The sequence below is a fragment of the Nomascus leucogenys genome, chromosome 7b (genome assembly GCF_006542625.1).
Source record: "Nomascus leucogenys isolate Asia chromosome 7b, Asia_NLE_v1, whole genome shotgun sequence".
NCBI classification, from domain to species: Eukaryota; Metazoa; Chordata; class Mammalia; order Primates; family Hylobatidae; genus Nomascus; species Nomascus leucogenys.
Genome location: NC_044387.1, coordinates 86,092,492 through 86,115,272, shown reverse-complemented (window position 1 = coordinate 86,115,272; position 22,781 = coordinate 86,092,492). Strand labels below are relative to the sequence as shown.

Here is a 22,781-nt window from a genome sequence, read left to right as displayed (position 1 = left end):
TTGAGGAAACTCCGTACTGTTTTTCACACAGGCTAATACTGCCTGATCTCATGCATATGTGGAATCTACAAAAGCTGATCAAATGGAAGGAGAGAGTTGAATGGTAGTTAGCAGGGGCTGAAATGATTAAGGCTTAAGGAGGATGGGGAGATGTTGGTCAAAGGATACACAACTACAGTTAGATGGGAGGAATAAATTTCAAGAGAAATTTATTTACAGCAAGGTAAAATTTATACCTTACAGCAAGGTGACTATAGTTAATGATAATGTAGTACATTCTTGAAAAATTTAGAGTGGATATTACATACTCTTACCACAAAAATGATAACTATGTGAGGAAATTCATTTGCTAATTAGCTAGATTTAATGACTCCACAGTGTATATGTACTTTAAAACATCATGTTGTATGTGATGAAAACATACAATATTATTTCTCCATTTAAAATAAGTAAACTTAAAATTTTAATTTTTTTAAGTGCAATGAGAATGTGAGTATTCAATACATGGTAGCTCTCATTTTTAAAAATTTAATTATTTTAGGAACTTTTTTATTTCATAATGTGAGATACACGAGTAGGCTATTCTTATAAAAGGTCATAAGGAAATATAAGATCTGTATGGTAAAAAAACAAAAAGGAGGATTTTTAGAGGCTTCCAGGAGGCCCAGGAACTCCTTGGTAGGCCAAGATATTTAGAATGTAGGCTGCTTTTTTTAAAGGATCTTACATTCTTTTTGTGGAACTAAAGCCACAATGGTGAATTTTGGTGGAGATGAACACGTGAGGACTCTTACACTCTCATGCAGTGAGATGTCTCTGCCAAATTCCTATAGTATTTAATGGAAAATATTGATATGAATCTTTTTTCAGGTCCATGAGAACAGTTGGCCTCCTAAAAGTCCTGGTCCTTAGGCAATGAGGAGTGGATCTGTTGTCAATTTAGGGTTGTGTAGTCAAGATTATAAACAGGACTATATTAGAAAATGCTTATTCAGCAGAGCGCAGAGCGGCTTTGGTAGAAAAACCTTTTAAGAAAACTTACAAGAGACTTTGGGTCACTGCTCATCCCCTCCAAGTGACACAATGACTAAATGTTTGTGAACTTAATAACTTGAATCACTCAAGACTAGGATGAAACATGAAGTCTCAGTAAATCTTCTTTCTTTTTTTTTCTGAAACCAGTGGAAAAAAATATATTCACTAAACAGTATTTCTGAAAGTTTGGACCAGTCAAGATTTTAATTAAAAAGCCAAATGTCTCTGTTGATGAATTTTAAGCCAATAGGAAATTGAAGATCAAACTTCAAACCTCTCAGGAAAACAGTTTTGAAAGGAAATGCTCACAGACCCACCGCTGGGTGCTGCTATGATAAACAGATGAACCCTTCCATATGTGCCTAGATTCCAGTTACACCCATTGGCCAGAGCCATTATTGGCCAAATCCTGCTGCTAAAACCGCTAGGCACTGATGAGAGAGGTGCCAGAAATAATAAGCTGGAGCTTAGGCAAAACCCAAGAGGAAACACTTGATGTCAGATATGAGTTTGCCATTGTTTTGAGGGAACATGGATGGAGGAAAGACTATATGCCTGTGTGTTGGAGAATCAATGTATATACCTTGACTATCAGAATGGATCTTATTTTCCTTGGCCGTTCAAAACTGACACGAGATCATCTTTTGCTGATATTTACTTTAATGGTGACCTTCGTTTCCAGGCTGCTATCCAGAGTTATTCTAGTATTAAGAATGCTTTTAAAAATAATAAATATATGAAATAATAAAACATCAAGCAGATGTTTATAAACATTAGCCAAGCTCAATTAGTGTAATTGTGACACTATATCCACTCAGGGGAACTGATTTTGCTAGGGGGGACAAATAATCTCCTAGGCCTCCCATGCTTACACTGAGTTTTTATCATTGCTAGTATGTGGCAGGGAAGCTGCCAGCGGGAAAATCTCACAAAACACATGCATACTCTCTTTCCTGATATGCTCCCATGGCTGTTTCTATCAAGACGCCCCAGAAAAGCCATAACTGAATCCTAGATGGACAAACCAGTAGTTCCTTTAAACAACCAAAAGCCACATAGACTTTGAAAAGCCGATAAATGTTAAGCTGACCCAGAATCATGTAGTTCCTGGACTTGGCTCTCCTATTTAGCAAGCCACAAGGCAATTTAACTGGCCACTTAGAAGAGTTCAGTGAAGCCACTTCCATCTGAATTGTATAATAATATTTATAATCCCCATAGTACCACTAAGAATCATAGAATTTTAGAGCCAAAAGGGACCTGGGAAATGATAATATCCAACAGATAAAATTCAATAATATCCAAAAGTTACTTAGTATATATTATGTGCCAGAATTGTATTGTATTATTTTATGTCTACTGAGTCTCAGATCTTGAAACCACAAAAGTTGACATAATTGGCCCTACCCTTAGAAAGCTCACAGTATAGAAGGAAGAAAAATTCATACAGAACAAAATGAAACTACAATATGACCAAGCTCACCAACAGAGATACAGACACAGGAGCATGAAGGAGTTAATAATTAATGTTTTAAAAGTTAGTGACAGTCTCCTGGAAAATGTAAATTTTTGTTCTATTGGGAAGGAGAAGGTATATGTCATCCAGCAGAAAGGTGGGGGAGAATGATAGAGGGAAGAAGGCCAGAAGGCCAGAAGGTAAATAAACAAACAAACACAGAAGTGTTAGCCTGTGTGCTGGTATTTGTGTATTTGTGTATTTGTGTAACATGAGTAAAGTCTGGAGTGACTGAAGTGTAGGTGAGTGGCAGAAAAATGCTGTTTGACTGCTTTACTAAGAAGCCTAAGCTGATCTTAAATAGGGAGGAACCTCAGATGAGTTTTAGCAACTTAGGGTAGCATAAAGGGTGATTGAAAGGAGAAGATTGAGGAAGAGGCTCTGAACATAGTCGGGGACAAGCAAACTATGCTAGTACTGTTGAGTTCTGAATTGGAGCACTGAATGAAATCAGTTAATGAGAGGCCAGTGAAGTCTTAAGTTTCCTTTTCGTTAATCCCAAGATTTTTGTTTTCTGTCTGATTCTACATACTGAGAAAACACTGGGTGAAAAGTTACCCGAGGTTCAAGTAAAAGTGCAGCATGGCACCCTATTTAAGAGCAGAGGTTACCTCCTTTGACATCCTGGCACTATAGTTATCTGCAGGGTTCATGTTCAAAGCCTGGCGTCAATTGCAACGTGGGGGATTTAAGGGAAATCATAGAAAACCATAGGAAGATATGATCCTCAGCTGCTTGTGAAAAACTATCCTCAGCAGGACTTTGGTATTGTGAAATATTTTAATAATAATGCAGGCCTATGAATTTCTGGTATTAAACAATGTGCCAAATACCTGGCAGCCAGCACAGCTGGAGCAGTGGTGGGACTGGAGCCCCAGGGTTGCCGCCGCCCTGCTCTTGCGCTCCCTGCTTCCACTTGTAGGTCCCAGCAGAAATGCTCTTCACTGAGGCAAAGGATTGCTTTGTGGCTTGGGGACATCGAGGCGATCTCCTTGTACTAGTCTCCGATAGTTTTGCTTAGCCTCTGCTTGCCTGCCTGACTTCTGCATACTTCTGACCACATTTAACCAAGACCCCTGCTTTGTTCACATCTGGCTCTGTCGTCTGTAATTTCTTAGCCAACACCCCAAATCTAGAGCTTTTCAAGGATCTGGTACAAATAACTAAAAAGGCTCTGAGATAAAAAATATACTTGAACAAAGTAAATTTTTAATGGTACAATATGAATTATGACCACTTAAAGACAGAAATATGGTTGGCTTTTACCTTCTTTTTCCTACTCATACTTAGAAATGATTCCAGTTGTCTTGGAATGCTCTGCCAAATATTCTCTGCCTCTATTTTAACGATATCTGCCTAGATTTTTTTTCTGTCTTTAAGCTTAATAAAATTAACGAAAAATATTTTCTGAAGTTAATAATAAAGATAAAACTATTTAAAAATCTAATAGAATACTAGAATTAGGAGAATGGGGGCTACAAAATATGACCTGTCTTCCAATTTATGAACACCTTCTATGAAATCATGGACAATTTTCACCAGGACTCTCTCACTGACAGCTAAAGTATAAAAAAAAAAGAACAAACAAAAAAATTTTTTATCACCTTTTATCCGTTTATCACCTTTGACATGTAGATAACCTTAGCTACAGTTGACCCTTGAACAATGCAGGAGTTAAGGGAACTGACGCCCTGCAATATTAGAAATACAAGTATAACTTTTGACTCCCTAAAAACTTAACTACTTAATTGCCTTCTGTTAACTGGAAGCCTTGCAGATGACATAAACAGTCAATTAACACATATTCTGTAGGTTGCATATATATTACATACTGTATTCTTACAATAAAGGAAGCTAGAGAAAATAAAATGAAGGCCATTATCTTTAGCAGACTAATGCAGGAACAGAAACTCAAATATCACAGATTCTCACTTGTAAGTGGGAGACAAATGGTGAGAACACATGGACACAAAGAGGGGAACAACAGACACTGGGGCCTATCAGAGAGTGGGAGGAGGGAGAGGATCAGGAAAAATACTAATAGGTACCAGGTGATGAAATAATCTGTACAACAAACCCCCATGACACAAGTTCACCTATATAACAAACCTGCAATTAAAAGTTAAATTTGTATCGCTGAACTTAAAAGTTAAATTTAAAAAATCATAAATAACAGAACATGTATTAATGAATATGTTCATTAAGTGAAAATGGATCATTGGAAAGATCTTCATCCTCTTCATCTTCACATTGAGTAGGATGAGGAAGAGGAGGAGGAAGAAGAGAGTTGGTCTTGCTGTCTCAGGAGTGGCAGAGGCAGAAGCAAATCTGCATATAAGTGGATCCTCACAGTTAAACCCTTATTCAAAGGTCAACCCTTATTCAAAGGTCAACTGTATATAAAGTTGGAATCCGCTTACCTGTCTTCCAACCATTGGTCATATTTTGCCTATTGAGACCATATAAAGTAAATCTATGCTCTCATTCATAAGATAGAGAGAGATGAAGAAAGAAACTACAATCACCTAGATTTATATTTTCCTGAGCTCCGTATTCCCAGGTCTATCAATCATTACTTGTGTGAGTTTTACAAATCCCTCACCCTTTTGGTCACCCCTCCTGTGGAAACTCATTATTTTGTCAAGGTTATTTTTCTATTTCCAGAGTATTGTCAGAACATCTGGAGATGATACTTCTGTTAATGCTATGTAAGATTCCATTTTTTTCAACATCTGTGTCACTGTTGATTCATTTTAAGCTTAGAGCCAAATGAAATACTTAGGTCAATTATTTACCAAACTACTTGCTTTTAAACCAAATGCTATTTCTTCTGCTAGCAAACCAATAGGGAAGGAGGTGTAAGGACTGAGAAGGAATTAGCTAGCCTAGGCAAGACTCAGAAAATTTTGGAGAAACACATTTCCATTTGAAATTCTCTGTTTGTAAGGCAATTTATTTATTTTTTTATTTGAAAACATCATAAAGCTGAGTGATATGGTATTCTCTGGGGTAATTTGAATTCTGTCTGATATTACAGTATGTATGATAAATCGATTGCTAATAGTGCTAGAAATATTTACTTCCTAAATAATCCGTATCAATAATTTTATTAAAAAGTTACACAAATTTTTACTAAGAGAACTGACATATATGTGAAGCACTTTGGTATCTTCCATTTACCAATTCAGTGTTTATTTTGCTTGGTTCAACACTGCTATACCAGGACCAGGGCCAAGAATGGACAAGTTGTTGAATAAATCTACGAGAGTACTTTCTGTCTACTGTGTATTAGAATTCCATTAGCAATTTCTAATTTCTTTCTTTTATTTTTTTTTTTTTTTTGAGACGAAGTTTCACTCTGTCGCCCTGGCTGGAGTGCAATGGTGCGATCTTGGCTTGCTGCAACCTCCGCCTCCCAGGTTCAAGCAATTTTTCTGCCTCAGCCTCCTGAGTAGCTGGGATTACAGGTGCGTGCCACCACGCCCGGCTAATTTTTGTGTTTTTAGTAGAGACGAGGTTTCACCATGTTGGCCAGGCTGGTGTCGAACTCCTGACCTCGTGATCCGCCTGCCTCAGCCTCCCAAAGTGCTGGATTACAGCAAAATTTTTCTATAATTGGGCCAAAATATTATTTTTTCACAAAGGAGATGGCATATTACACCTATAAACATAAAAGTATTAGCTCTAAAAGACGGTGCTGTGGTGTCGGAAAACGTCAGTTTCCCAATTTCAGTTTCAAAAATTGTATTGCGTCATTATACATGAAAGACCTGTAGCTACTAAGTGCTGTGGTCTCCATCACAGCAAAGTATCCCACAGTGAAGGACAGATATATAGATATATCTCCAATTTCCATAACATAAGTTTTTAAAAGATCCCTTCATTTAGGTGTTGAGAAAATATTAAGATTTACTATTTGGCTTCTTAATCTTAGGCAGTTTGTTAAAACATTTGGCCTGTTTTTGAAACAAAATTTCTTTGAAAAATCTACTTGCTTTCTCCAGGAAAATAAAAAAAAAAATCCCCTCCCAATATTACATTGCTTTTATTGAAAAAAGTCTTTCCTTTGAGAACTTGAGATCTCTGATGCTCTCATGCCCCTAGTAAGTTCCCTGTCCAATTACCTATCATCGCCCAGCTGTGATTCACACCCTGCACTTAGATTTAATGGCTAAAAAAAAAAATTTACAACCATACCAGTTCACATGAAACAGGTCAAAGGGACATAGCATGGATAATTCTCAGCACACAGATGTTCAACAGAGACAACGCAGAGACCAGCATGAAACTATTACTGCATTTGTAATCCCAGTGTGCTGTGGCCATTAACAAAGAGAAGCAGTGCAACGATATGTGTTCACCTGTCTACTCTGGCCTGCAACATTTCAGTTCACCATGTCATTGTTTTTCTAACTACACCACAGCTTCCCCAAATCATAACTGCTACAGATTGCTTTTTAGACACTGAAGATTCAGTCTGGAAAGAAAGTCACTGAAGATTGAATAATAAAGAGAATATAATAGTGTTTCCTCTAATAAGTCCTAGTGGTCACTGCTAGCTTACTGTAACACTTTGTAAAAATATGAATTAAAAGACAACGGCCCTTGCAACAAAAGTGATTTGCTTTAGAAGCCAAAGACTCATCACAGTGCTGTGAGTTTTATAGGCAAAATGGCAAAATGAGGAAGTAGAACAAAGTAAAGGAAATATTCAAGCTGGTCACAGTGGAAGGCCGTGTCAAATGAGTATGAAGTCAGAGTTCACCAAAGCCACTTGTGGATAGAAATCAAAGGTAACCTTTCCAGGCTGAGGCCATGCATTTTATCTGAGCTCTGGCCACACAGTGGAGACTTTGGGAGACCTCCAAATGATGATTACCTTTAGAATGTTCACCTCCACAGGAAGACAGACATTTCATGCATCCAGCCAGTATTTATCGTTTAAGCTACTACACTAGGTGCTCTGAGGAATGCCCAAATCAGCCAGGCTTCTGTTCTGAATTCTACCCTCCAAGTGTCTAGAAAAGGATAAGCCAAGTACACAAATAACAGTAATACAGGGTAGAATTTGACAAGAACTATGAGAGTGGCATAAACTGCCATGGGATTGAGAAAAAGAAAGAGATCCCCACAGGAGGCCCAGGGGAGGGAATTCTGGAAGGGTGAGCAGTGGCTTCATGGAGGAGATGGCACTTTTTAAGCTGGGTAATTCACTAATTGACCTATTCATAAACCTTTTCACTTTCCTTTCCAGGACCTTCTGGAGGTTTCCTCATGGCAAGATGGATGTAAACAGAACGTGGCCTCCATCAATATAGTGCAGTGTTAGGTAACAGAATCAACGCTACTTGATGGGGATTGAGTTATGCTTAAGCAGGAAAGCACATGAATCCTTCCTAATCATCTACCTGCGATGTCCAATATGGCGGCCACTAGCAGCATATGGCTACTTGTATTCTAAGTAATTAAAATGAAAATAAGTTAAAAATTCAGTGTTTCAGTTGCACTAGCTAAATTTCAAGTGCTCAATAGCCATATATGGCCAATGGCTACCATATTGGGCAGAGCAGGTATAGAACATTTATGTCATTGCAGAAAGTTCTACAGGCCAGCACCAAAGGAATTAATATCAAAATTAAGAAGACTGTACTTTGCCACTGTGATTTCCAGGTACTTCCACATGAGTAATTGTGAACTGCCATAAATTATATTGAAATTAGATATAAATGCCACTCAGAAGATGACAGAGGACTAGAAAAATCTATAATGTGACACTGCTCACATTATAGATATAATTTTAGTTAAAAATGAAATTATTTGAATTAAAAAATGCCTTAGGGTATTTACCTTTGAAAACATTTGGAGAGAGGAAAATCAATTAAACACAGCATTAGTCAAGAAGGAGGAGTCACGAGAAGAGATCAGAAATGCTGGAGGCCAGGCGCAGTGACTCACACCTGTAATCCCAGCATTTTGGGAGGCAGAGGCAGGCAGATCACCTGAGGTCAGGAGTTCATCTGAGGTCAGGAGTTCCAGACCAGCTTGGCCAACATGGTGAAACTTCATCTCTACTAAAAATACAAAAAATTAGCCAGGTGAGGTGGCTGGCACCTGTAATCCCAGCTACTCGAGAGGCTGAAGCAGGAGAATCACTTGAAACTGGGGGTCGGAGATTGCAGTGAGCAATCAAAATTTCACTCAAAGAAATTTTGCTCCACTGCACTCCAGCCTGGGTGACAAAGCAAGATTTCAAAAATTTCATTTCAAAAAAAAAGAATGGAAAAAGCAAAATGGTTAAGATGGGTAATCTGATTTAGAAATTAGGGAGAAAAGAGGCAATGAAAAAATGCATTTTAGTAAAGCATCAGGAGAGATTTTTTTTTAGGTGAAAATGATAGAAAAGGAGAAATACTCTGGGGATATAGAAGACATCTTTTCTGAAGCCATTATCCACATAATCTAATTCTCTGGATTTATCTAAATCATCTACAAGAAGCCCACTTCCCTTACCTAATTTCTCTTGTATGACAAAGTGCATGTTATAAAGTTGTCTACTTATTTTTTTAATTAAAAGAACATTTATGTGTAATTTTAATGCCTTATTTGAAATCAGTCTTTCAACCTCAACATTATAAATCAAGTTATAAAGCCCCAGGAGATTAAAATATTATGTCACAGATCAGTGGAAATTTTCTTAATGATTCACAGCTAAATACAACTGCCTGAAACTGAGCAAAAGTTTCCTACTGAGAATTCAAAGAAGACATAATAGTTTGCCTCATTTATATCTCTATCATAATTAAAATAAACTTTGAAGGAACAATCTAAGATTTATATATATGTTAGGTAAACAATACTTACATTTTGCATTTTGACATTTGTGGCACTGAGGAATGTATACTTTAAGTATCTTAAGGAAACCAGCAAAATATCTTTCTAAAAGAATGAGCTAACTTTCTTCTTATTGTGAAATTGGGATTAAATAAGGAATGTGTGCAGTTAGAAAAGGTAAACCAGCACACAAAAACTCTAATGATGTAGTTAATGCTTTTTAATTAATGGAAGTGAGCCTCTTTAATAACCCAAGTTTATGAAGAAGGTCACAATTTCTAAGCTGCTTGAGTGGGAAGCAAAAACATATTTGATGTAAGACATCATAAGCAATGAAGAAATTTTACGGCTTTAAATATTATTTAAGGTCATTTGTTACTTAATGTATCTTCTTATTAACAGGATATTTTTACATGTTAAAGTAGCACCATATGAATAATCAATCAAAAAATAGGGTTTCATGAGAAATTGGAGGTTGGGGAATGAAAAAACCCAAATATTAACATTATTACCTATTTCATATTTGAATAGTGTTTTCAAGTTGCTTTTAATCCTTACAACAGTAATATCTGAGAGGCATGATTACCTCCTTCCTACAGGTGGAGGAACAGGGCTTAGAGAATCCACATAGACTAGAGGTGTTATGCCACTTTCAAATCAAAGCAAAACTTTCCCAGTGAGGAGCCCAGTGGATTGAGAGCTAAGAAGTGGAAAATTTGGTATTATGACCTAGTGTTCCAGGTTTTCTGTTCATAATTCAATTGTGGCAGACATTCGTGCCACTAATGGCTATCTCCTTCAGGGACATGGAAAGTTTATACTTCCCATCGCTTTCAAAGCTTGGCATGGCCATGTAACTTGTTTCAGCAACTAGATGTCCATGGAAGTGATGTCACATCTTAGCAAAAGTGTTTAATTGACGGCTCAAGACTCTCTAGCCTTCCCTTCTCCAGCATATGTTGATATGCATCTGTCCTGGACCCACAGAAAGAACTAAATGTTTGTTTTCTTGAGTCTCTGAGACATTGTAATTGTATATTACAGAGCCAGATCTAACCTATCGTGGCCAAAACATTTTGCACAGTCATGCTGCATAACGACTTTTCAGTCAATGACAGACCACATGTATGACAGTGGTCCCAAAAGCTTATAATACTGTATTTTTACTGTACCTTTTCTATGTGTAGATATGTTTAGAACACAGCTTCTTATGATTGTGTTACAACTGCCTACAGTATTCAGTGTAGTAACGTGCTGAACAGGTTTGCAGCTTAGGAGCACTAGGCTATACCAGTTAGCACAGGTGTGTATTACTTACACAAACCTATCTAGGTTTGTGTAAGTACGCTCTATGATGTTTGCGTGATGAAACTGTCTAATGCAACGCAGTTCTCAGAAAGTATCCCCATTGTTAAGGGATGCATGACTGTATTTTAAACCTAACTGGGCCCCAATTCTATCACACACTTAAAATGCAGCCTTTTCTTTTAATTACTATAATATTAAAAATGTTTGATGGGTGCTTTGGTGCACTCAAAACAAATTCCCTGAAATTCATTCTCTAATTACATTCCCTGCTACTTTTTATAACAAATCCATTTACCTCCATTTATTTTTAAGAGCCTTCCTCTTAGCACCAAACCTCAAAATAGCAATCTTTTGTCTTTGTGCTGGCAGTCAATGACTGTGAATTTTCATTATTTCTCTCTTATTATAATCTTTTTTCTCTTCTCCAGAACTTACACTTGGATGTTCTGTAGCTACCAGATACTAACATTAAAAAGTTGCCTCTGCCACTATTCTGTCTAATAGTAGGTATTTTTTAAAGAGAGTACAACTGCAGCTGAGATCATACTGGTCCTTTATTCATCAGGATTCAAACTCAAACTGAAACTCATTTAAGCCAAGGGAGAGACTTTACTGGATCACTGAGTTCAAGAAAGAGCTAAAGAATGAGAAGGTGTTTCGCCATGTTGACCAGGCTGGTCTCAAATTCCTGACCTCAAGTGATCTGCCCGCCTCAACCTTCCAAAGTGCTGGGATTACAGGCATGAGCCACCGCATCCCAGAGGCAGAGGTTACAGTGAGCCAAGATTGTGCCACTGCACTCCAGCCTGGATGACAGAGTGAAACTCTGTCTCAAAAAAAAAAAAAAATTAATGAGAAAGTGGCATGAACAGAGGGACGACTGTTCGTCAGAAAACCTGGAACCAGTGAGAAAATCCTGTTGTATCCTCCCTCCAGTTTGAGTCTATTTCTTTCTGTGTTCTAGCTTCATTCTTGAGGCCTATAGACAATTGCTGTCACATGACAGTGGCAGCTCATACATTTCATATCTCATAGTCTCTCCACGTGATAGATACTAATTCTTTTTCAATTACAGTATGAGGAATCCCAAAGGAGGTCTTAGGTTGGCTCAGTTTGGGTCAGATGTCTGTACTTCAACCAACCAGTTAGGACAGAAAGGAGGATATCTTGCTGGCACTTGGGGCGGGTCTTCCTCTAGCCTCCAGGTGGCAGGGCTGGTCCCACAGATGGAAGGACAGCAAGGTGAATAGACAAAAGTATAGATGTCCACTATAGACCTAACCCAAAATACTGATGTAGTTTAATCTGGTTTTAGTTCTTATAATTAAGATGTTGGGTATAGTAACTGTAGTATAGTTTAATCAAGTAAGTTAGATTGCAGTGGGTTTTATACAGTTATACTTCTGCTGTAACTGAAAATCTACTTTTTAAAATTATTATTATTTTTAGAGATAGGGTCTCTTTCTCTGTTACCCAGGATGGAGAACAGTGGCATGATTATAGTTCACTGTAACCTCAAACTACTGCTCAAGCGATTCTCTCACCTCAGCCTCCCAAGTAGCTAGGACTGCAGGAGCATGCCGCAACACCCAAGTGTGTTTTGTGGTTTTTGTTTGTTTTGTTTTGTTTTTAGTTTTTATTTTTGAAGAGACAGGGCTTCACTATGGTGCCCAGGTTGGTCTTGATCTCCTGGCCTAAAGCAATCCTTATGCCTTGGCCTCCCAAAGCACTGGGATTATAGGCATGAACCATGTTCGACCTTCTACTTGTATTTGAAGGTAAAACTGGCTTACAATTGCTTTTAAACTAAAAACTAACAGTGAAATCTGGAAACCATGATCCCAACTTTGCATGTGGATTAAATGAAAAAAGCATAGATCTGAGACAAAAATGCTACTGATCCCACCTGCAGGTCAGCTCTATAGTCAGAGTGCTCTTAATCTCACCTCTTCTTCTGATCATCCTTCCTCTTCTACTTTAACCACTTCTGTGTTCCAGTAGGTTGAAATGACCTCTTACTGCACATTGCAAATCACGTTTTCAGGATGCTCTTCAATTCATATATAGATAAAAAAGATATAGAAAAGGGAAATTCACTTGTCCTGCTCTTGTAGGAAAAAAATAAGCATTCTCATTGAAATAATTTAAGAATAAAATATGAGAACACAAGAATTTCCTTGGTAGAATCTTTATTTCATAAATTAGTTCCTAAAACTATAGAAGTGTCTGGGTGAGCTTTTCTAGGGTACTGAGGATGATTTTCATTTGGTAGGAAGAGTTTCAAAAAGCAAATTTCTACATCTTTTAAAATCCTAACCTGTTTTCGGTATGCTACCATTTAAAAATATTATGCCTACCTGAAAAATCAAAAGTTATCTATATATGTAAAAATAGGAAGATCTTAGAATTTGTTACCTAAGCTTGAACACTTTTGAGATTGAAAGGGGGGCATTATTAAAAATATGGCTGGACAGCAGAGTAAATTGAAACAGTTCTTCCCAAATCAAATCTTAAAATCACTCTACTTAGAAACAACAATTGATCACTTTGGCTTCCAATTATGCTCCATTTCCTACTCACATTGTAAAAGAAAAAAAAATCCTTTGCTTTTTGGAAAAATGGGGAACACTACAATTGACTTATCTTCCATGAAACATTCATATGTAACTGGCAAATTTTAAAAAAGAAAGCTGATTATGGATACTGTCTTAAATCACAGAGATGCCACTTAGAATCTATAGTTTCCTAGCCCAGCTAGAGTCAGTAAGTCAGGCCGTAACACACTGTTACCATTTGGACTTGGCCAAAAGAAAACGAGGCCTTGAAAATCCTCGACTGTGGTGGACCACAGCCTCGCCCTTCTCCCATGGCTCTGGAGATTTCCAATGGGCTGAGGCCTCTGTCCAACAGCAGAGATGAAGCCATAAATCAGACTTTCCTTGGAATCACGGGGAGAGGACTGGGGCATTTACTGGCTATGTTTATTCTCCACAAAGGCCATTCTATCCCGACTTGTTCAGAGCAGTTACTTTCAGATTAAAACTGAAAGGAATGCATCGATTGAGTACTGCACACACTTAAAGTGTAAAAAGAAAAAAGCAGAAATTATTTTGAAGTAATTCTGTTTGCCAGAATTACTTAGGCTTTGAGCTTTTCTTTCAACCCATTTCCAATTTCTAGCATTATGTTGTCATTATTCAGTTATGATATAAAACAATATAGATACTGACACAAGGCATTACTGCAATGCACATTCTGACTGCTGTGTTCTGCCCATTAATTCCTGTACTTCTCTTACTCTCCAAAAAGTATGAAATCTCTTAGTATTGGTCGTCATTTAAATCCCTCATCGATACTGGAAAATCTCTCCTCTTTCTAAGTGTGCTTTCATTCTGTGTTTCTCTCATAAGATTTTCCCACTGTTTATTCATGGAAATACACTTTTCATTTACACAACTATGAAGCACATTTTTTTAACTCTATGGCCTACTTCCCATAATTCTAAGGCACTCAAATAGATATGTCAGATAGACATCTCATTCTCTTCCTAAATGGAAGGTAAGGAAAAGCAGGTGACATTCCAGGAGCCACATCAAAAAAAAAAAAAGTCTCTGGTAACTGTGCGTTGAGATATTAAGGCCAATGGTCCAATTATACACTATTAAATTCCATGAGTGAGTAGGGATTAGTTTCTTTATTTACAAGGACCACCACAGTGCTGGATGAAGCCACTTAAAAGTGAATTCTGTCAACTCGTGAAGAGCAATTCTCCAGTACCAAAAGTCTTTCAAAGTATGATTTATTACCTCCAATAACACTTAAATATAGGCTGAAATCATTCAATCATTTTTTCACAGATTCAAATAAATTTGTCAGAAAGTTATAAATCATAGCCCAAGGAGAGACAGGGAAGCCTATAATATTCTGCACATTATCCATTTGGGGTATGAATCAACCAATTGTGCTCATGATAAATTGAACAACTCATGTGCCTCACACTATTAAAAATAATTTTAGTGAAGGAGTCACATAATTTTCTTAGTGGTATGCAATAGTCTTTTTTAAGCTTGTGAAATACGTTAAATGTTAAAAGAAGGAAAGGAACACATACCCACATGTATATATAGATATATATGTATAAATCTTTATGTGTGGATACATGCATAAGCTACACATACATGTGTTCACACATATAGATATAAATAATGATAGAGAGATAGAGGGGGAGAATAGATATACGTGTATAGAATAAATTAATCACAGACAACAAACAGAGATGCTTAGAATTAAAATAATTATTTGCCAATGTGGTGTAGTGTTTGGTGCATGCCAACTGAGTAAATGATCCTTTCTCTTCCACGAGCACAGATCTCCACAGTGCTAAGTTTACGAATTCAGTTTTCTACAATTGTAAAGACTAAATAGGATATTTCCAGTTCATAATTCATTGAACTCCTAATTTTATGAAATGTAAAAGACTCATAGATACCCAAAGTATGCAATGGAAGTTATCTCTTCAAAAATAACAGGCATTAGGATTTAATTTTAGTTTTAAGGGCTTAGGGCTTTTAAGTGTTTAGAAAACTATTCAAATGATAATAAAACTGAGAGCACAGCTGCTTTTGACAGTTTATGTTTCTTCTAAGCGTCACGACTAACTGTGACTAATCCCTCCAAATTAACTTAATTTTGTAGAATGAAGCATATCAAAATATTGAACAAAATCCTTCTTGCGAAGATGAGCCAGATTTGCACATTCACCCTTCTTGACTGTTGCAAAGTCACCTGGGGACACTTAACATTCCATAGTTCAACAACCTTGGCCATTTTTTATTTCTAGGGAGTAGTAAACTTTTACTTTCTTATTGGAATGTTTTATACCTGAATATAGTTTATGTTCCAGTTTTTACTTTTTTATCTTACTAATAACTCACTTTTAGACAGAAATAAAGGAAGGGGACTTCAGTTGACAATAAGAAAAATGACTTAAGTGAACAACAAAGAAATAGATGCCAGAAAAGCCCTCCTCTTATTTTTCTGTTTTAAGTATTTATAATTTTTTCATTCCGATAATACCTTTGTAGAATTGGCGTGTTGGCTAGATGATTTTAAAACGGATGATAATTTGTATTCTGAAGCATCCCATGCCCACATAGCAATGGGATTGGAAAATACTTTCGGGCCACTCTCAGCAATGATTGTGATTCTCTGATTCTCAACAATTTACTCTGAGCAGGTGAAATAAATTCTGAGTAGCAAAGGAGAAGGTCATAAATTTTCCATAATGTAATTATTATAATTGGGTTACCTACCTATGGAAAAATGCAAGTTCAAATGCACAACGTTCCAGACGCTGGATTGATAAAAGCCTGAAAATTAGTTTTTAATAAAAACTGTTTGTAATCTAGCCCAAAGTATGTCAATGAACCAAATTTGCATGACTGAAATTTGCAGGAAAATCTCTTGGAAAAGAATAACTCAGTTTTTCTAAGTACTTTGCAAACATTTTATCTAAAAGTTTTATAATTTGACTCATTACAGAGGCCCCTCAACTGCCCCCCTGCAAAATTATAGCCAAAACCCAAGGACAGAAATTAACTTTTTTTAGTTGCCAATGTTGAAATTACTTTTTCTGTTCCAACCTCCTTGTTATCTAAGCGGCTCCCCGAGACCAACGTCTGAATGAATGCAGGGAAGTTTCCTTTGAATGTGAGATTACACTGGCCCAAAATAAAAGCTTAATTTTTCCCTAGATCTTTTCCTAGGAATCATATTATTTCTTTGTACATATGTTCAAGCTCTGATGGTGTCTATTTCTGCAGTCACATCACGGCGTCCTAACCCCTTACTTCCCTGAGGTTCACAATTAAGCTGCCCAGCAATTTGAGAATAGAGCCCATCTATAATCCACTGGATAACGAGCAACCCTCTGCTGAACACTGTGAAACTCCTACCAGTAATGAAATGCATGTTTTGCTAGCAAGTACTATCCAGCTTTAGAGAACATTTTCTTTTTTCAGTTTCCCATGCCATAAAAAAAACAGGAGAAAAATATTTCTTTTTTTCTTTATTTTCCCCTTAGCTCAGAAACATAAATAGTGTTTCTAGATCTCTTGGATGTGCAGAGGAAATTTGGCCCCATTTAAAGATGGTGATCATGGTGTACTTAGGACTTTATTATTCAAATTATTTTATTTCTTGGCAGAAAATTAGATCAAAAAATAACCAGAGGCTTTAAGGAATAGGAACAAACAGCTGTTTAGGACTGTTTTCTGGTTTTTTACCATCCTTACAAACATATCAAAAACCCTATATGGATCTTATAGAAATAAGTAAGAGTATTTCGAGTAAGCGTTTAAAGAACAATACGCTACAGACTGTTCTGTAAAGCAAAGGGGAAAAAAGTGTGAATGTTTTTGCATGTGTTTATTAAGAAGGCTGGGCAAATGTACCCATTCAATTAGGAGTCCCAGATATCCAAAGCTTAGGAATCAAGGCACATCAGGATGGGTTAACAAGCACCATGGTTGAACATCCCCAGTTTTGGGTTTAGCATACCTGTTGTCATGATTTGGGGCACATAAAGGGCACAAAAAATAAAAGCTGATAGGAGAATTATTCTGAAAGAGAATTATCTTTTAGAAGCAAATCAACTTGACCGCTGACTTTGGTTGTAAAAAGAAAACCCTCAGCACATCGATAGGTTAGTTGACAATTGAGAAATTAATTAAATTTTACATCCTAACATAAATTTGGGTTTCCAACAGTGGCCCAAGAGGGAAGGTATTAGAGCAGGAATAGAGAGGACAGAGGGGTGCAGAGGAAGAAAGTGGGGGAGAAGCCAGCCCAGGCAGAGCACAAGGGCAGGGACCTGGGACCTAAGAAAAAAGAACATTCTGAGAGCAGTGCCTGGAAGGAGGAATGACTGGTGGAATCTTAGGAACCAAATGTTCAGTATTTAGTGTAAGACTTTTTTAAATAAGTTTCTTTTTTTCTTCTTAATGTTGGGCTAGGCTGTACGACTTAAACATCTAAGGAGATGATAACTGTTCTTCAATGTAGCTCCCCCAACCTTGTCGAATGAGCTACAGATCATTCCTAATAAACCTGTCACTAAAGTATATGAGTGGCATTTGAGGAAATAAAAAAGTGGCTGGATTCCATCGACCTGGAGAAGAAAGGAGTCCCCAGGTGGTAGTGGAAAGGCTCAAGAAAAATAGAAACTTGAATGGAAAAAGGAATTTAGAAGAAAAAGCAACCAGGAGAAAGTGCCACCTATTTTGTGCGGACACATTGGAACTTCAAGCCATTTTTATTTAAAGATCAAAGAACCATATGCCCTCCACAGGCTGAGACTAGAAGAAGTCCAGGCAGTTGGCAGAGGGCCTCCATATAAAGTAATCAGCTTGGGTGGTGAGTCTGGTTAGCATTCAGTAAAGTCAAAGGAGAGCCATAGAGTGGGTGCATGGAGCCATTTTTCTGGAGCTACTTTAGTAATGTTCACCTTAAGAGTACAGTCACGTGTCACTTAATGACGGTGATACTTTTCTGTAAATGTGTTGTTAGGTGATTTCATCATAGAGTGCACATGCACAAACCTAGATGGTATAGCTTACTACACACTCAGGCTGTATGGTATAGCCTATTGCTCCCAGGCTACAAACCTGTGCAGCATGGTACTGTTTTGAATACTGTGGGTAACTGTAACACAATGGTATTTGTGTACCTAAATACATCTAAACATAGAAAAGGCACAGTGAAAATATAGTGAAACTCCACCTCTACCAAAAATACAAACAAATTAGCCAGGTGTGGTGGCGGGCACCTGTAATCCCAGCTACTTGGGAGTCTGAGGCAGGAGAATCGCTTGAACCCGGAAGGCAGAGGTTGCAGTGAGCCGAGATCATGCCACTGCACTCCAGCCTGGGCAACAAGAGCGAGACTCCATCTCAAAAAATGTATATATAATATAAACGATAAAAAATGCTACACCTATATAGGGCTCTAACCATGAACAGAGCTTGCAGGACTGGAAGTTGCTCTGGGTGAGTCAGTGAGTGAGTGATGAGTGAATGTGAAGGCCTAGGACATTGCTGTATACTACTGCAGACTTTATAAAGTCTGCACACTTAGGCTACACTAAATTTATTTTTAAAAACTTATCTTTCATCGTTAATAAATTAACCGTAGCTTACCATAAACTTTTTACTTTACAAGCTTTTTAATCTCCTAAAACTTTTTGCCTCTTTTGTAATACCATTTAGCTTAAAACACAAACACATTGTATAGCTGTACAAAAATAATTTCTTTTTTTACATTCTTATTCTATAAGCTTTTTTCCTATTTTTAATTTTCTAATTTTTTTTACTTTTTAAATGTGCTTTGTTAAAAACAAAGACACAAATGCACGTATTAGCCTAGGCCTACACAGGGTGAGGATCATCAGTATCACTGTCTTCCACCTCCACTTCTTGTCCCACTGGAAGGCTTTAGGGACAATAACATGCATGGTGCTATCATCTCCTATGATAACGATGCCTTCTTCTGGAATACTTCCTGAAGGACCTGTCTGAGGCTGTTTTACAGTTAATTTTTTTTTAATTTTATTATTATTATACTTTAAGTTTTAGGGTACATGTACACAACGTGCAGGTTTGTTACATATGTAAACATGTGCCATGCTGGTGTGCTGCACCCATTAACTTGTCATTTAGCATTAGGTGTATCTCCTAATGCTATCCCTCCCCACTCCCCCCACCCCACAACAGGCCCCGGTGTGTGATGTTCCCCTTCCTGTGTCCATGTGTTCTCATTGTTCAATTTCCACCTACGAGTGGGAAAATGCGGTGTTTGTTTTTTTTGTCCTTGCAATAGTTTGCTGAGAATGATGGTTTCTGGCTTAATCCATGTCGCTATAAAGGACATGAACCCATCATTTTTTATGGCTGCATAGTATTCCATGGTGTATATGTGCCATAATTTCTTAATCCAGTCTATCATTGTTGGACATTTGGGTTAGTTCCAAGTCTTTGCTATTGTGAATAGTGCCTATAAGTAGGAGGAGTACACTCTAAAAGAACAATGAAAGTGTAGAATAGTAAATACATAAACCAGTAACATATTCATTTATTATCAAGTATTATGTACTGTACATAATTGTATATGCTACCCTTTTATATGACTGGCAGCATAGTAGGTTTGTTTACACCAGTGTCACCACAAACACATGAGTAATAAGTTGCACTAAGATACAACAATGGCTTTGCTGTCATCAGGTGATAGGAATTTTTCAGCTCCCTTATAATAGATGGGACCATGTTGTATATGTGCTCTGTTGTTGACCAAAATGTCACTATGCAGGGCGTGACTGTATACAGCTACCTCTTCTCTCAGCCCACTTCCAGATAAAAATAAACTCTAAAAGAGCAGCAGGGTCATCTCTAGGAAAATAGAAAATGAATGATCATCTAGGACCCCCACACCCTGAAATCACCTAATTTTGACAAATAATCTAGAAGGCAACATCTCTAAAACCCTTCAGGATACTAGACTGATAATAAACCAGACCCATCAGTTAATTAATAGAGAAGCAATGTTTCTGGCTTATATTTTTAAAAATTGGATATAGCAAAATATGTTATTTACTATAGATATACACCTTCTGCCTACAAGAACTTGAAAATGAGAGAAATAATAGTGTCCTATGGACAGTAAGTGTTGAATTTAAACCATTATGATTTAAAGTGAAAATAGTGTAAAAATCGTATTTAAATGCAATAACATATCTAAAGAAAGAAAATAGCCATAAAGCAAAAAAAGAAAAAAAAAGAGATTTTGAAAGACAAAAATAGTGAGTACCTACTGAAGCGTTATGCAGTGGAACGCTGCATTTCCTTAAGGTCTTGACCTGTTGAGTCAATGGGCATGAGGTGCATTTGGTTGAGGTGCCCTTAATTGACATCTTGAAACACTCAGATCATGAGCCTCACTCCGCCATTACTCACCAAGCAAACTCCTTTTTATGTAGCTTATCTATAAAGAGATAAATACTGATCAGATGTAAACAATATATTGTACATTTGATGTTTTTATGTGCTGCTGTAGGTTAATAAATTGGCCATTCTGATTTACATATCAAGGTTTTGAGCTTGCAGTTTAAATCTTTTTCTGAGAGGAAAAAACACTTTTAGAGTGTTAGAAAACCAGGCCACTGAGCCTAGAAGGCTGGAGGTCAAGGTCTGGATCATTACAAATTACCCAGGTAATCCCACCCCACAAGGCATCTATGGAATAGTCAGAGTGGCTTTTTTGGTGCTACCCTGACTGTGCAAATGTCTACCTTGAAATTCGACAGAAAAATATCTCACTAATGTTCATTATTCTCTTAATATATATTGACTCAAAGTACTACTATCAAATACACTTGGCCTAAAATAAAGAATAGGAAAATAATGAACCAACTGTATTGAGTTTCACTCAATAAGTATGTTATTAAAGACAACAGAAACTGAGTAGCTAGATTAAGAACTAAAATATACTTTAAAAGAATGAAACACCCTACAACTCTTAATTTACCGCTTTAGTCTGAAAACTAATATATCTACATCTGTTATTAAGGTAGAATTTGGCTAATTGTAATCTAATACATTAACTTCAGGTTCTCTTTTTTTTAAAAATATGTTATGCCCAAAGATCTAGGTGGCATCATTGCGATTTTTTTTATTACTTCCCATGTACAGAAAAACTTTGCTATCTGGGAATAACATTATTTTTGGCTTGGACCTTATGTGGAGAATTGCAATGACACATGCAGCTGTTGAAATGTAAATGAGAAATAGGTTAACCACATATGGAAACTACACTTTTTATTCCACCTCTCTGCTCCTTTCTCTTAGTTTAATAAGCCATACTCAACTTCTGCTTAACAGAGAACACTACTAAGTACTGTCTAGAAATTTAGCTTAATTTTTTAGATTTCATATTAATTATACCATTTTCACAGAGACAGAATTTGAAAAGATCAAATAATTAAGCTAAAATGTACATTAAATGTATATTAAATGAAAAGATCAAATAATTAAGCTAAAATATATATTAACTGATAGTCCTTTGAAGCATATCTAAAACATCTTTTGTTTCCCTGTCTGGAGAAGTAAAGGTTTTTCTGTGTGTAAATTGATGTGATGTGTATTCATAAGTAGAGCCTATGTTACATACTGACTCGCAGAATCAAGACAATAGTGATATGGCTTTGAGATCAGAACCCACAGAATCTAGCATATCAAAGTAAAAAGCAGCTTACAAAGTTTTCTTTTTTAATTTTGAAAGTATTTATTAATTCACCTGTTTAATAAATATGTATTGAACATCTTCAGCGTGTTAGGCCTTATTTTGGTGCTGCGATACATAAACTCTGTGTTGCCGTAGATTACATTCTAGTGGGGGAGATAGACTCTCAGCAAGATCAATTAAAATGGGTTGTCTATTAGACAGTGATAAATGCTGGGGAAGGGGGGAGAAAAAAACAAAAAACATAAAAACAAAGCAGGGAAGAGCTGTGTTTGCTGGTGGATTTTGCAATTTTAGATAGTGCAGCCAAGAAAAACTTTACTTGACTCAAAGCCTGAAAGACATTGGTTAAAAACCAGCCAAGAAGTAGAGAAGAAACCACATGGATTTGGGGAACATCACTGTCACAGAGAACAAGGCCAGAGGTGCTGAGTGAGGAGGAAGCATGTAAAGGATGACACACGCCGGGTGCAATGACTCACGCCTATAATCCTAGCACTTTGGGAGGCTGAGGTGGTTGGATCACGAGGTCAGGAGTTTGAGACCAGACAAGCCTGGCCAATATGGTGAAACCCCGTCTCCACTAAAAAAAAAAAAAAAATACAAAAATTAGCCGGCTGTGGTGGTGCCCACCTATAGTCCCAGCTATGTGGGAGGCTGAGGCAGAGAATCTCTTGAACCCGGGAGGCAGAGCTTTCAGTGAGCCAAGATCGCGCCACTGCACTCCAGCTTGGGTGACAGAGCGAGACCCCATCTCAAAAAAAATAAAAAGTATGACACACAAGTCCATGTGGCTGGAGCA

General features: G+C 37.1%; 1 long non-coding RNA gene across 1 annotated transcript in view; it reads right to left on the bottom strand.

The window, feature by feature from the left end:
- The window catches only part of LOC105740082, a 78,067-nt gene that overhangs the window by 49,872 nt on the left and 5,414 nt on the right, over positions 1-22,781 (bottom strand). Inside the window, exon 3 of the long non-coding RNA XR_001116096.2 lies at positions 20,553-20,722. This is a non-coding gene — a long non-coding RNA (uncharacterized LOC105740082). The remainder of the gene's footprint in view (positions 1-20,552; positions 20,723-22,781) is intronic.